The 14963-nt window shown below is 47.9% G+C and overlaps 1 long non-coding RNA gene across 2 annotated transcripts; it reads left to right on the top strand.

Annotated features, from left to right (window-relative positions):
• Positions 1 to 1518: 1518 nt before the first annotated feature.
• On the top strand, positions 1519 to 4884 carry LOC125393757 (uncharacterized). 2 transcript variants are annotated; one of them, XR_015001520.2, is made up of 3 exons: positions 1519 to 2218; positions 4210 to 4284; positions 4374 to 4884. It is a non-coding gene; the product is annotated as an uncharacterized LOC125393757 (long non-coding RNA). The 2 variants fall into 2 exon arrangements; XR_007229933.3 differs by having other exon boundaries at positions 4207 to 4284.
• Positions 4885 to 14963: the final 10079 nt, after the last annotated feature.

The raw sequence follows: 14963 nt of genomic DNA, 5'->3' as shown, positions 1-14963 counted from the left end.
ATTAAGAACTGCTGTACCCATGTTTCTGCCACTACAGGGCCTGCTGGTGTCCTGTGCACAGAAGCTTCCAGCAAACCCTGGAACCCTGGGTGAGTGACTCCAGGCTATCTTTGCAGGGGTGAGCAGCTGCATGCAATGACACTGGCTGCACCGTCAGAGGTGAGCAGCCACATGCAGTGATGCTGGGTGCACTGTCAGGTGAGCAGCCGCATGCAGAGACACTGGCTGCACTGTCAGAGGTGAGCAGCCGCATGCAGAGACACTGGCTGCACTGTCAGGTGAGCAGCCGCATGCAGAGACACTGGCTGCACTGTCAGGTGAGCAGCCGCATGCAGTGACATTGGTTGCACTGTCAGAGGTGAGCAGCTGCATGCAATGACACTGGCTGCACCGTCAGAGGTGAGCAGCCGCATGCAGTGACACTGGCTGCACTGTCAGGTAAGCAGCCACATACAGAGACACTGGCTGCACTGTCAGGTGAGCAGCCGCATGCAGTGACATTGGTTGCATTGTCAGAGGTGAGCAGCCGCATGTAGTGACGCTGGGTGCACTGTCAGGTGAGCAGCCGCATGCAGAGACACTGGGTGCACTGTCAGGTGAGCAGCCATATGCAGTGACGCTGGGTGCACTGTCAGGTGAGCAGCCGCATGCAGAGACACTGGCTGCACTGTCAGGTGAGCAGCCGCATGCAGAGACACTGGCTGCACTGTCAGAGGTGAGCAGCCGCATGCAGTGACGCTGGGTGCACTGTCAGGTGAGCAGCCGCATGCAGTGATGCTGGGTGCACTGTCAGGTGAGCAGCCGCATGCAGAGACACTGGCTGCACTGTCAGGTGAGCAGCCGCATGCAGAGACACTGGCTGCACTGTCAGAGGTGAGCAGCCGCATACAGAGACACTGGTTGTGCCGTCAGCTACTGGAGTTACAATAGAATATTTTCATTTTTAGACAATCTCACTCAAGTTCAGGCTGACCTTGAAATAACAGGCCTCTGCCTCAACCTCTGAAGCGCCGGGATTACAGGTGTGTGCCCCACACCCAGCCTGCAGTGGGCTTTTGGACCCTCCTGATCACCCGTCTTCTACAGTCTCCCTTCATGACCACAGTCTGCCCAGAATGCCAACTTTCCCCTCTCTCTCCACAGGGATTTCAGGCCTGTTTATGAGCTGCTAATTCTCTGGACGAGGCGCCTCTTCTGGGAGGGCCACCACACTCGATGGCAGTACAAACAGGCTTTTATTGACCCATCTCCATCCACGCTCTCCAAGCCATCTACCCTTACTCCCCATTAGAGGCACCATCTGTTTGCCCTGACAGCGTAATGAATTGAGGGCTCACAAATGGAGCTGACATTTAAATTAGATCCAAATCGCAGTAATGGTGTCCTTTGCCAGACATGAATGGGCAATCACTTTCACAGCGCTAGGAGAAGAGTGGATTATGCAAACAGATACTTCACCCAAATTGGTGGCCCCGAGTGACTCTCCGTGATGCCTTTGGTAGGGAGAGGAACCCGCTGCCCAGGGAAGCCGGGAAAAGAGAGGTTTTCTGCCTGATCAGAGCAGGTCACACTCCAGGCCCTTCTACCCTGCTTTGCGGTGACCAGAAGAGGGTTTTAAGGAATTGGGGCATCGAAACAACAGAGAATTCAAATGAGCTTAGTAACCTTAGCCTGCCGCCTTGTAAGATGTGGCTGATGAGAGGAAGATCCCAAGGCCGGGGGACGGGGCTAGTGTGCTCTGCAACTCGTGGTTCCTCCGGAAACGGGGCTGTTGCTTAGAGACAGCCCACCAGCGCTAAGATGCCGACCAACAACAGTGTTCCCTGGGTTCCTTGGGTTCCACCGCCGCCACAACTGGGCTCTTCGATTCAGAGGCGCCCTTACCCTAGCATTCTGTGTTATCTCAAGTGACCTCAGTTTCCCAGGGTCTCACAATTTTAGAGGGGAAGAGTCAGAGAGGCTGACAAATTCTGCCCCTCAGGGCAGGATCTGACCAATGGGAGTTGGGGTTTGCCTTTTTTGTCCCTCCTCCCCAGTCCTGGGAAGGATACTCGGAGCTGTGCGGTTGGAAGCAGCTCCAGGACTCCTGGTTCTCACCCATCAGTCACTGGGGGTCACCGGCCTCCGCTTGGGCACCCTCCTCCACAGAAAGAGGCCCCAGGACTCCCCTTCAGGACCTGATGGCAGCTGTTGGCCAACCGTGGACCGTGAGGGAAAGGTGAATTGTCTCCGTGTAGCTGTATCTTCCCCATAAAAGGAAATACTTGCTGGAAAGAATATAGATCAAATAAGCAGGGACGGGAAAGCATCTCTGCAATAAACTAGTCCCAGTGAGGTGGGTCGGGCGTGCTGACATTACATTTGAATTTCAGATAAAGAATGTCAGGCCATGTGGTCCTAAGGACCTTCCTCTCCTGTCACTGCCTCTTCCTCATCCCCCTCCTTGTTCTCCCTTTCTTTCTGAGGCTCTGTAGCCCAGGCTAGCCTCAAACTCACGATCCTCGTACCTCAACCACCCAAATGCTGGGGTTACAGGTGTGTGCTAGCACTCCCAGCAAAGGAATTGTTTCTGAGACCTCCCGTTCTCATCGATCTAGAAAACTGGTTACGCAGGTGCTCGGAGTGCTGGAGGCGGAGATACAGAGAGGTGGACAAACTCCACAAGCTAACTTGACTCTTGACCTCTAAGTCAGGACAAAGACCGATGATGCCTGGGCCACCTGAGCAGCTCCTGGAAGTCTCTCTTATTAGGGGTACAGTGTGTGGGAAATATCAGCTGTTCTTGGAAACCCTGAAGATGAATCCTGTTATGAAGCACAATTCACGCATGGTCCGCGGCACACGTGCAGTAAAGAGGAGGGTGATATGAATGATGGCACACAGAGTCTGTGATGCAGGGACACGGGGGCTCTAGTATGATTGTCATGGTTATTGACAGCCAGCTGAGGGCCGGATGCTCCTGGAGAGTATTGTGCCTCCCGAGAGGGGCAGCCAGAGCATCAGAGGTGGCTCAGGGCAGGTCTCCAGGAATGGGAGGGGCTTGAGAGGGTTAGAAGAATGGTGAGCTTTGGGCGGAGAGAGGGGAGACGGCGAGTCAGGGGGGGGGGCACAGAAGCCAGGGGAAGTAGGGTATACATTCGACTGTGTGTAGTGTCCAGGCAGGGCCAGAGCTGGACTTTGGAGGAATCAAAGCACAGGAAAATTGCTCATGCTCACATTGGGTGTGTCAGCTCACTGGGTGCAAATAGATGGCCCTTGTAACTTTCTGTACTTCAGGCAATAGCTCCCGTTGAACTCATGACTAAGGTAATTACCTGTGAGTTCTCAGAAATCCTCTTCCCGAGTAACTCAGGGGAGAGGTCAGTCATTATGGGTGCTCTGGGCTGGGCCAGTGTGAGTGAGCACGGTCACCTCTGCCCAACTTGGAGGCCAAGCGAGAGCTTGTACTGCTGGGCCTCACTCTACTTCTCTCAGTCTCTAGGGTTGGAGTGATTTTAGTTTTACATAGTGGGCGGGGGGGTCTGAAGCCCAAGGAGGCTCAGCGCTGTGACCAGGATCACCTGGCTGACTGGGAGGCAGAAGGGACACAGAACAGGACGTGGGGAAACTGACTGGTGCCCTGGGGACCAGTGGAGGTGGGAGAAGTTGAGGGTAGGGTTTGCCCTCGATGACTGTGTTCTTGGGGGAAAGCCAGCACCCACAATCCTGTCTCAGGTCTCAGTTCTGGGCCAGGGATGTGGTTCCATGGCAGAGAGCTTGCTTAGTATGCCCAAGGCCTGGAGTTTTCTCGCAACCCTAAGCAAGACTAGGGCTTGGAACTCACAGATGCTCCTTTAAAGGCACTAGCCTTCTGCTGAACAAATACCAGAACTCACTTTTAAATTTGGGGTTCCAGCATCTGCTTCCAAATACCCTTTGTGGCATTTACTAATTTACTTCGGGTCCACATTTCTCTCCTCTATGAATATAATGAGGTCTTGTCTTTCCTGCCAAATGTCTCAGGGGCTCCGCTGTCTGACTATGTGGCAATTATAGTCATGCTGTGTGTTTATATTAAAGGACGTGTGACCCTTCATGGCAGCGAATCGAGGTGCAGAGCTCTGATCCTGACTAATGAGCAAAACCTGACTGCCTGCCTTCTGCAGTGCAGCCCTTAAAAGTGACAAAATCTCATTTTAGCATTCTCCCTGCCTTCCCTTTGAACAGTAGTATACAAGATGTGGAGCAGCAGCGCCCCCAAGAGGAGCAGAGCTGTACTGCAGGACGTGACAGCTGGCCCACCTGGTAGGTTGCTGCAAGGCTGACTTTTGCGTCCTCCTCTTGACTCTTAGTGATGCTGTGACTAACTTCTGTCTGGGTCATCTTTCTTCTAGGAGAAGCCCTTGCTGCTTAAGTAGAGCATCAGAAACCAAACCTTAGACGTGTTTCTTGGGCTTTCTGGACTTTCTTACACTCCCCTTTGCTGATCTGTTCTCCCTGGGCCAGACAGTCTTTCCATGGATGCTTCTATCAGGTGAGCAAAGGAACCCCAGCGTCTCCTAAGTCAGGTAGCTTTGAATGTTTTGTTTTTAATTCTGCTTAATTTCAGGTTAATGTGCCCAAACTGGTTCAAGATCTGTGGTTTTCCTTGAATGATTCTGAAAGACCGTAATGTCTGGAAATGTTTTAGCCATGAAAGAAAGAGAATCATCCTCTAATGCCTAAGAAAATAAACCATTAATATTACGACTTTGAATGTATAGAGAAGGGACTTTGCATGTTTGATGTTTGATGTATTTGTCACAGGGGGACACATTCGCTCCAATAGAATGACAGCTTCTAACTAAGATTGGAAATATCTAAACAATTCAGACTTATACCTTAAAAATTGAAAATAAATTTTTAATGTAATATATTTATTCTCGTCCCCCAACTCCTCCCAATCCTGCTCATGTCTTAACCCACCCAACTCCACACCCTCTCTCTCTGTCTCTCTGTCTCTGTCTCTCTGTCTCTGTCTCTCTCTGTCTCTGTCTCTCTCTCTCATCAGAATACAGACAGGCATCAAAACAATGAGAAGAAGAGGAAGGAAAAAGAAGAAAACAGCACAAAACAAACACAGAAGAAAAAGAGCCAAAGGAAAAGCCAGGAAACACATAGACACACACATTTACACACACAGAAGTCCAATGAAAACACAAAACCAGAAACCATAATATATATATACATATAGACACAAAGTATATATCTACATACACAAAGTATATCTATACATATAGACACAAAGTATATATCTACATACACAAAGTATATCTATACATATACACACAAAGTATATATACATATACATACAAAGTATATATACATACACACAAAGTATATACATGCGAAGTATATATATACATACACACAAAAGATATATACATATACACACAAAGTATATATCTATACATATATACACAAAGTATATATCTATACATATACACACAGAGTAATATCTACATACACAAAGTATATATACATATACACACAAAGTATATATATACATATACATACAAAGTATATATACATACACACAAAGTATATATACATATACACACAAAGTATATATACATACGAAGTATATATATATACATACACACAAAGGATATATACATATACACACAAAGTATATACATATACATTTACACACAATATATATACACACAAAGTATATATATACATATACACACAAAGTATATATCTATACATATACACACAAAGTATATACATATACATTTACACACAATATATACATATACACACAAAGTATATATATACATGTACACACTATACACACACACACATACACTCAGAAGTCCAATGAAAACACAAAACCAGAAACCAGAAAAATACACATACATACACACACACACACACAAAGAATTTGTGAGATTAAAAAAAAGACAAAGAACCCCCCCCCCCCCAATGTTACTAAGTTCATTTCACGTTTCCTATTGTTGGGCCCGGGGCCTGCCTCCAAGATGATTTGTGTATCCACAGTAAGACTCATTGGAAAAAACTAATTTTTCTTTTCTTTTTAAGTATTTTTTATTGTTTTTATTGAGCTATATATCTTTCTCCTCTCCCCTTCCCTTCTGCCCTCTCTCAAGTTCCCCATGCTCCCAATTTACTCAGGAGAGCTTGTCTTTTTCTACTTCCCATGTAGATTAGATCCATGTATGTCTCTCTTAGGGTCCTCATTGTTGTCTAGGTTCTATATGATTGTGAATTGTAGGCTGGTTTTCTTTGCTTTATGTTTAAAAACCACTTATGAGTGAGTACATGTGATAATTGTCTTTCTGGGTCTGGGTTACTGTTGTAGGAGAAGCTGCTTGTTGGTTCCTGGCCGCTCAGACCCAAAATATTCACACAGAAACTGTATTATTTGCACTTCTGTTTGGCCAATAGCTTAAGCATATTTCTGGCTAACTCATATCTTAAATTAACCCATTTCTATTGGTTTATATTTTACCATAAGGCTCATGGCCTATCAGCAAGGTTCCTGCTGGCAACTCACATCTTTTCCCTCTGGTGGTTACATGGTGTCTCTAAACTCTGTCTTTATTCTCCCAGCATTCAGTTTGGTTTTTTCCCACCTAGCTCTATTCTTTTGCCCTATCACAGGCCAAGACAGCTTCTTTATTAACCAGTGGTATTCACAGAACAGAGGGGAATCCAACATCACCTCCCCTTTTCTGTTCAGATAAAAGGAAAATTTTAACTTTAACATAGAAAAATTACATATAACAAAACAGGCATCAAGCAAGAATTACAGTTATAATATTTATATCTTTTATCATAACTAAGGAAAAATATAACTATTTATTCTTCAACTCCTACATTGACTAGGTGTAGAGAGAGTGGCTGACCTTGTCTTGTTCCTGATTTTAGTGGAAACACTTTCGAGTTTCTCTTCATTTAGGTGCATATTGGAGTGGACTGGCTGCAAATGAGCTTTATTGGGTTGAGGTGTGTCCCCTTTATCCCTCCTCTCTCCAGGACTTTTATCATGAAGGGGTGTTGGAGAGTGAAGACTGCCTACCTGAATTCCTGGCCAGCATGGTCACATGGTCAGTGGGTTTTCAGGAGAGAGAGAGGGGGGAGAGAGAGAGAGAGAGAGAGAGAGAGAGAGAGAGAGAGAGAGAGAGAGAGAGAGAGAGAGAGAGAGATATTTTAGGTTGAAGTATTACAGAAGATGAAGAGAAGTGCTTAAACAGAAACAGCCCAGCCTGTGATGTGCCCCGTAACACTGTGACCTTCTGCTTCCTAACCCCAGAGCAGATGAATAGGCCTTGGTGTGGGAGGCTGTCTGGACACCACACCTTCCTCCTCTGTGCTGACAGTCCCTAATCAAGCGCCCAGGTCCACCAGATCCTCTCTTCTTCTCCCTGCCCATTCTGGCCTGAGCGCTCTCTTAAGGAGCAGAACTGGGTGAAGGAATGTGATTTAAAAAATATCTTTTTTGCCGCGCACTTTTGTAATTAACCAGTTTTTCAGTGCTGGAAAAGCAGGGGGCACACCGTCTAATCGATGATTCACGTGTTCGGCGGTAGAGTCCTTTGCTGGAGTGTAGTGCTTACCCCCTTGGGGAGCCCAGGGCGACACCTACTGGCAGGAAGATGATACTACAGTCAGGAGACTTCCCCAGGAATGCTTTCTCTTTGGAAAATATAACCTGAGGTCTAAAAAGCCTCCTTTAATGGGACTGCTCCCCAACATGTGTACAAACCACAAACTACACACCACTTCACTTCTAAACCCCAGAGTTCCTGTGAGAGACAACCAAACAGCCCCAGTACTCAGGCTCATCAGCCCAGCGGTCTCCAACCTGAAGAGCTACTTATGTGCACTGTGCATGTGTGCACACACCCACTTATCTGTGTGTGCATTGCAATCACACAGGTGCCCAAGAAAACCAGAAGGGGGAATCAGAACCCATGGGCTGGAGTTACAGGGGGTGGTGAGCTCTTCCAGGTAGGTGTTGGGAATTAAACCCAGGTCCTCTTCAAGAGCAGTGAGCTCTCTTAACTGCTGAGCTGTCGCTTCAGATCCCAGTAGGTCTTTTTATTGATCGTCTTTCTTATTATCAACTAGTCATTTACGTTCAGGGTTCCTATGTGTTATGGGAATTCCGTTCAGTAGCCAACTGTATAGGGAGGCTTGTGTAGTCAGAGGCTGCTCATTCGTTTCCCAGCTGCCCAGACCCAAAATAATCATACAGAAACTATATTAATTAAAACACTGCTTGGGCTATTAGCTTAGGCTTCTTATTAACTAACTCTTACATCTTAAATTAACCCATTTATATTATTCTGTGTTTTATCTGGTAAGGTTGTGGCTTACTGGATAAAGTTCCAACAACTGTCTCCTTGGGTGGCTATGTGGCATCTCCCTGACTCCACCTTCTTTCTCCCAGCATTCAGTTTAGTTTTCCTGCCTAGTTCTATTCTGTCCTGTCACAGGCCAAAGCAGCTTCTTAATAAAGTTGCAGGGAACGGTGAGCCACTTGGCACAGGAGCTGGGAACTGAACTCAAGTCGGTTGGAAGAGCAGCAAGTGCTCTTACAGATGAGCCATCTCTCCAGTCCCAATCACTATGGAGGAGACAGCAGGCGCCCTCTACTGGGAGCTTGTCTGTGGATCTGTAACATCCTATGGTTACCAGAGTCTGGAACGCCAGGGGACACACACCACACACAGGATTGGTATCCCTTAACTTGATGTACCCCATCTCCTCATGACTCCCATATTCTTTCAGTTAATACACCAATGATACTAAATCATAGTCACAACATACAGAGAGTTACCCCACATCAGGCTTGGTCCAATGGGCATGGTCTTCCCTGGAGATGCAACTCAATAAGAACCAGGGGCCAGGGATCATGTGCCTTTTGGATCATGAAGGAGCTGGCAGAGCCACAACTTGGAGCCTCCCCTTTGTCATTTGGGAACAATGTTACGATAGAGGGACAGATAGCCAGTCCCCCAGTGGAACAGCGGAGTAGCTGGTGATGTGGCCCAGATCTCATTCTGCTTTGTAATCACTGTGTACAGATTTTGATAGTAACAAAAGGCAACACAATCCCCAGACTTCCCTCCTTACCTATGTAGCTCTGGGCACCTAAATTCCTACAGCACTGCTCCAGCAGGTAGGGACGCTGGAAAGATGAAGTCCAAGAAAGACCCAAACAGAAAGTGTCTTTGACTGTCTCTTAAGCATGGCCCTCCCCGTAACTATCCCAGCAGGAGCAAAAGTACATCTGTGTCCCTCTCTTCGGCTGTCAGACTACTGAAGACTGACACACAGGGTAAAACTTTCTTTAGAAATCCTATGCTGGGGCAGGGAATGCCTGAAGTGCTGATGCTAGCTAGAGGAGTCTCCAGAGAGATGTCACACAGCTCTGACAACTAGCCAGAGCACCTTGTAGGAGGAGGAACTAGTCCAGGCACAGAGGGCGGGTGAGGCCAGGCCTTTACCAGTACTGACGTGGTGGGCAGGGCCATGCTTAACCAGGACTGACATGGTGGGCGTGGCCTTTACCAGTACTGACGTGGTGGGCAGGGCCATGCTTTAGCAGGACTGACGTGGTGGGCGGGGTCATGCCTTCACCAGGACTTCACAGCTGTGCCGGCTTTTGCCTTCTGTTTAAACGCAAGCCTCTAGTTGAGGAGATGCCTCAGGCAGTAAAGAATCTGAGCGTGGATCCCCAGCACCCATGTACAAAACCGGACCTGGTGGTAACTGTCCATAATCCTGGTGCTGGGGAGGTGGAACCAGGGGAATCCCTGGGGCTTGCTGGGCCGCTTGGTCTTACCTGAGTCAGTTCCGGGTTCAGTGAGAGAACCAGAAAATAAGGTGGAGAACAATGAGGACAACGGACATCTGCTTCCAGCTTCCACATGTAAACACACAGACAGACACATACCCACAGAGACATACACACACCACACACCCCACACACAAGCATACACACATAGAGACATACACACACACATGCACACACACCACACAAACATACACACATAGAGACATATACACACCACACACCCCACACACAAACATACACACATAGAGACATACACTTGCAAGCGCGCGCACACACACACACACACACACCAAAAACACACAGGCACACACACGCACACACAACACAACACAGACACAGACACACAACACACATAAACACACAGACACACACAGACACACCAGAGATACAGAGCACACACACCACACACATACACCACACACACAGACACACAGACACACACACACACACACACACTAAGTCTCATGTCAACGCCCTGAACAGACACGCACACACAGACACACACCACACACATGCACATACACCACACACGTGAACCACACGCGCGGACCACACACACACAGACACATCCACACACATATGCACACACAGACACAGACACACACATACTAAGTCTCATGTCAATGCCCTGAACAAATACACACACACACACAGACACACACGCACACATAGACACACAACACACAGACACACACGCGCACACACACACACACACACACACACACACAGACACACAAGTCTCATGTCAATGCCCTGAACAGAGACACGGGACCACTGATCCTCTTGATTTATTCCCCTTCCCAGTGTAGTCACACACTGAATAAATAAATCACCTTCCCTTGCTTTCTGCTCTTTCTTGACTCCCCAGTTGGCATATTGGGCATGGGTGGGTGTCTAAGCCTTGCAAACGGAGACTGTTTCCCATCCTCCCAGACACAAATAATCACACAAAAACTGTTTTATTACAACACTGTTTGACTGATGACTCAGGCATATTCCTAGCTAGGTCTCACATCTTAAATTAACCCATTTCTATTAATCTGTGTATCACCATGAGGCTGTAGCCTACCAGTAAGGTTCCGGTGTCTTTCTCCTTTGGCAACTACATGGTGTCTCCCTGGCTTTGCCTTCTCCCTGCATTCAGTTTAGTTTTCCCACCCAGTTCTATTCTGCCCTTCCATAGTCTGGAGCAGATTCTTTATTAACCAATGGTAATAAAACATAGTCACAGCCTACAGAGGGGAATCCCACATCAGAACCTAGTTTATTGGGACTACCAGAGTCTAAACTTTGATCCTAAAATTTTGGTAAAATCTGAATAATTCAGCTGGGCAGTGATGGTACATGCTTTTAATCTCAGCATTTGGGAGGCAGAGGTAGGCGGATCTCTGAGTTTGAGGCATCCTGGTCTACAAGAGCTAGTTCCAGGACCGCTAGGAATGATACACAGAGAAACCCTGTCTCGATAAACAAAAACAATCTGAATAATTCACAGGGTTCTAGATAAGTTGTTTTTTGTTTATTTGTTTTGTTTTTTGAGACAGAGTTTCTCTGTGTAGCTTTAGAGCCTGTCCTGGAACTCGCTCTGTAGACCAGGCTGGCCTCAAACTCACAGAGATCCACCTGCCTCTGCCTCCTGAGTGCCCGGCCAGAGGAGTTTTGAAGAAACAAAACTGACAAGCTGCAAACACCTCAAACTGAGAGAACAAGGCGAGGCTGGATGCACTTCAGAGACCGCCGAAGCCCTGGAGTGGCTGCAGCCTGGAGGGAGGGGCAGTGTACGGTGAGGCACCTGGGATGGGCTGGGTAAGACCTCTCAGAAGGTTCCCGGCACCGTATGCAGATGCTGGAAGGATCGACTCAGGTCAGATGTGAAGTGGAGCCTGCTGGGTGGACCTTGACCATACAGTGAGCCCATGAAGCCCCATTTCGCTTACCCGGTCATTTGTTGGTACCTACCTTTCCCACGGTTCTCCCTCTTTCAAGTCTTTGCAGAGGGGACCTAGATGTAGTGTGTTTTAGCTTTAGCGTCGTCCCTCAAGTTCTCACGTGCTAAACTCTACAAATTTATCCCATCCCCAAACTACTTCAGACACAATCCTCCTCCCTGCCACGGACTGTGGACAGGTGGTTGTTTGGGGTTACAGAGTTCAGGTGGGACACTGAGGCAGATTGTCCTCTTTGGTAAGAGCAGAATTATTAACAGCAGACAGACAGCAGCGTGGTGGGGGCACCAGTGAGTGTTGAGACTCTGGAGGCAGAGTGGGGTTTCTTACAGGTCTCAGAGGAAGGGGTGACTTTCCACATAGTCACACTGTCTGATGTCCCAGGAAGCGTGGAGAGAGGGAGAGGGTTTTGCATTGCCAAAAAGGAATGGGCAACCGCAAGAATATGGGAGCGCTGAGGAGATGGGACACATCAAGTTAAGGGATACCCATCGTGTGTGTGTGTGTGGGGGGGGGGGTGTGTGTGCCCCCTGGCGTTCCAGACTCTGGTAACCATAGGATGTTACAGATCCACAGACAGCTCCCAGTAGGGGGCGCCTGTCATCTCCTCTACAGAGATTGGTGCCTGAGAGATGGCTCAGCTGTTCAGAGCACTTGCTGCTCTTCCAACTGACTTGAGCTCAGTTCCCAGCTCCTATGTCAAGTAGCTCATAGCTCCCTGTAACTTTAGCTCCAGAGGATCGGAAGCTGTCTTTTGGCTTCTTTGGTTACCTATGCACGTGCGCGAATGCATGCGTACACATAAAAATAAAAATCCTAAAAAAAGAAATAGGCTTTTCTAGGGGTCCTTGGACTGAGCAGGAGTCTGGTTTGGATTTAAACAGAGGACTCTTCATCTTCAGGAACATTTGATTTTGGGACCTTGTTTTGGCTCAAATCTCTGGAATGTTTGACCTTGGGAGACCTGTTGTGATTGTGGGGATTCTAGGCCTGCGCACACAAGGGTGCCACTGAGGGGTTTAAGCTGAGAGCTGTCTCATCTCTGTGAAGTACCAACACAATTACCTGTGCACTCATGAATGTGACTTCAAGCAAATAGAAAAGGACACAAAATGTTAAAGAAGTGTCCCAAGATCCTTCCCCTCAGTAAAAGAAACAATTGGGTCCTGGAACGGTGGAGAAGCCTGTTAAAGCTAATAGGACAAACCTCCACTGTCCAGGTTACAAGACAGACAGTGTGCACTTCTGCCTTGTCAGATGGAGTTTGTTACATTAGCTGTAAAACCTATATTACCTTTAACCTCTTTAACTTTTAGAAAGTCCAGATGAATTGAGACAGGAGAGGAAGATGGAGAGGTATGAAAGGCCTCACATGAAGGCAGAACACTAATAGACCCGAGAATCCATTGCGTAGAGAAGATGTAGGTTCTCTGCTTCTATGATGTGTGTGCATCTCGGCCCAGTTCCTTTTCTGGAATACAAGAATTTGGAAATCACTGTATGTGGCCCACTGGCCTCTTGATCCTCTCATCTCAGAATGGACCTAGGAAGCCTAGGAGGTGGCTCGGTGGTAAAGCACTCGGTGCACAGTGAGAGTGGCCGTTCAGAGACCCTGAGTGTATGAACAGCATGTCAGAACCCAGATGCTGCCCAGGCTACCGCCCCTGCAGCCAGCAGCCCTTCCTCTCCCAGATAACACAGGCTCCCACTCTAGTCAGCAGGGTGTCAGCATCTCTCACCCATGGAAGTGAGTTTAACCTCAGAATGGCTACTGGTGGCCACACATCCTGCCTCTAGCCGCCTTCCCCGCCTTCTGCCTGGAAATCAGAGAGCCTAAACCTCCCTCGGAAAGGGATAAGAAGAGACCCTTACTCTGTCCCGTGGATCCTAACTCCTCTCCTCAGAGCTCCCATCCCCCATTTGCTGGCTCTCTGCCCATGGCATTGGTAACCTTCTTATTCCCCAACAATCCATTTCAGAGCCTCTCACAAACATGCATTGAAGACCTTTTTCCTAGCAGCCATGAATGCCGGAGGGTGTGGCAGCTGCCCACAATCCCAGACATATCAAGAACTGGGTTTAAGTGAGGTTTTTCCTCAATGAAGACACTTGATATCAACCTCAGGCCTCCAAACACACATGCATGTGCATCCACACACACGTTTCCACACATGTTAACATACACACACACACACACACACACACATACACCACCACCACCACCACCACCAGCAACAAGAGCTTCTGCGAGCCAGAGAAACTGTTATGTAATTTATATTATATCTGCTAGAGTACAGTGTAGATGGTACACTAAGCAGAAGGACACCCAAAGGAAAGCTCCCACCTCCTCCACAGATTTTTTTTTCCCTGTACGCTACTCTGGATTAACAGCGAGTACATACAGGAGCCGTGACCGCCCTTAGAAATCTTCCACAACTCATGCGAGCAGAACTGCCTGCTGACAGTCTTCTGAAGTTCACCTGTATGGATCTGTGAATATCTGGTTTAAATGTAACACCCATCCCTCAGCAGGGAGACTTCTTTATATGGGGACATGGGCTGACGCGGAAACTCAGGGCTGATCAAAGTGTAGAAACTTAGTGTCTATGGGAAGCTTAGACACAAATAGGACTCTGTAGCACACTCTGTCCCTGAGGCTCAGGGATCGTGGAGGGAGAAGGGATGAAAAGCTATAAAAGCCCAAGGCCAGGGAAGGCCGGCTTGAAACAGCGTCTTGTGGGCATGGCAGTGTTGCTGTTCCTAGATATGGGAATAGCCAGGCTAGCTTAAAGATAGACAAATATATTTTATTTATTAAAAGGGGAAAACTCACGCCACAGGAACGGAAGATCCAGGCTCTGTGCGACCGTGAGGGGAGCTACGCAGAGAGCACACCTGGGTGGTGCACAGGTTTATATCTCCCAGTCCCAAAAAGCCATGCCTAAACTAGGTTCCACCTCTTAAAGATGATTGGTTAACAAGGCTCCCCCCCCCATCATGGCAGGACCACTATGGCCATGAGCTCCCAGTGGCTGCTGTTGCCTGAACTAGGCCTGGGAAAGACTGAGCCAGCCAACACTCTGTCTGGGGTTGGGGGATGCCTAGGGGCACTCACCCCGTGACCGAGGTGCTATGGATGGCTGATTGCTTCTGGTAGAGGCAGACTCAGT

The sequence above is a fragment of the Myodes glareolus genome, chromosome 4 (assembly GCF_982192425.1).
Source record: "Myodes glareolus chromosome 4, mMyoGla1.1, whole genome shotgun sequence".
NCBI lineage: Eukaryota > Metazoa > Chordata > Mammalia > Rodentia > Cricetidae > Myodes > Myodes glareolus.
The sequence above is the reverse complement of the archived record's forward strand: the minus strand, read 5'-3'. Positions and strand labels throughout refer to the sequence as shown.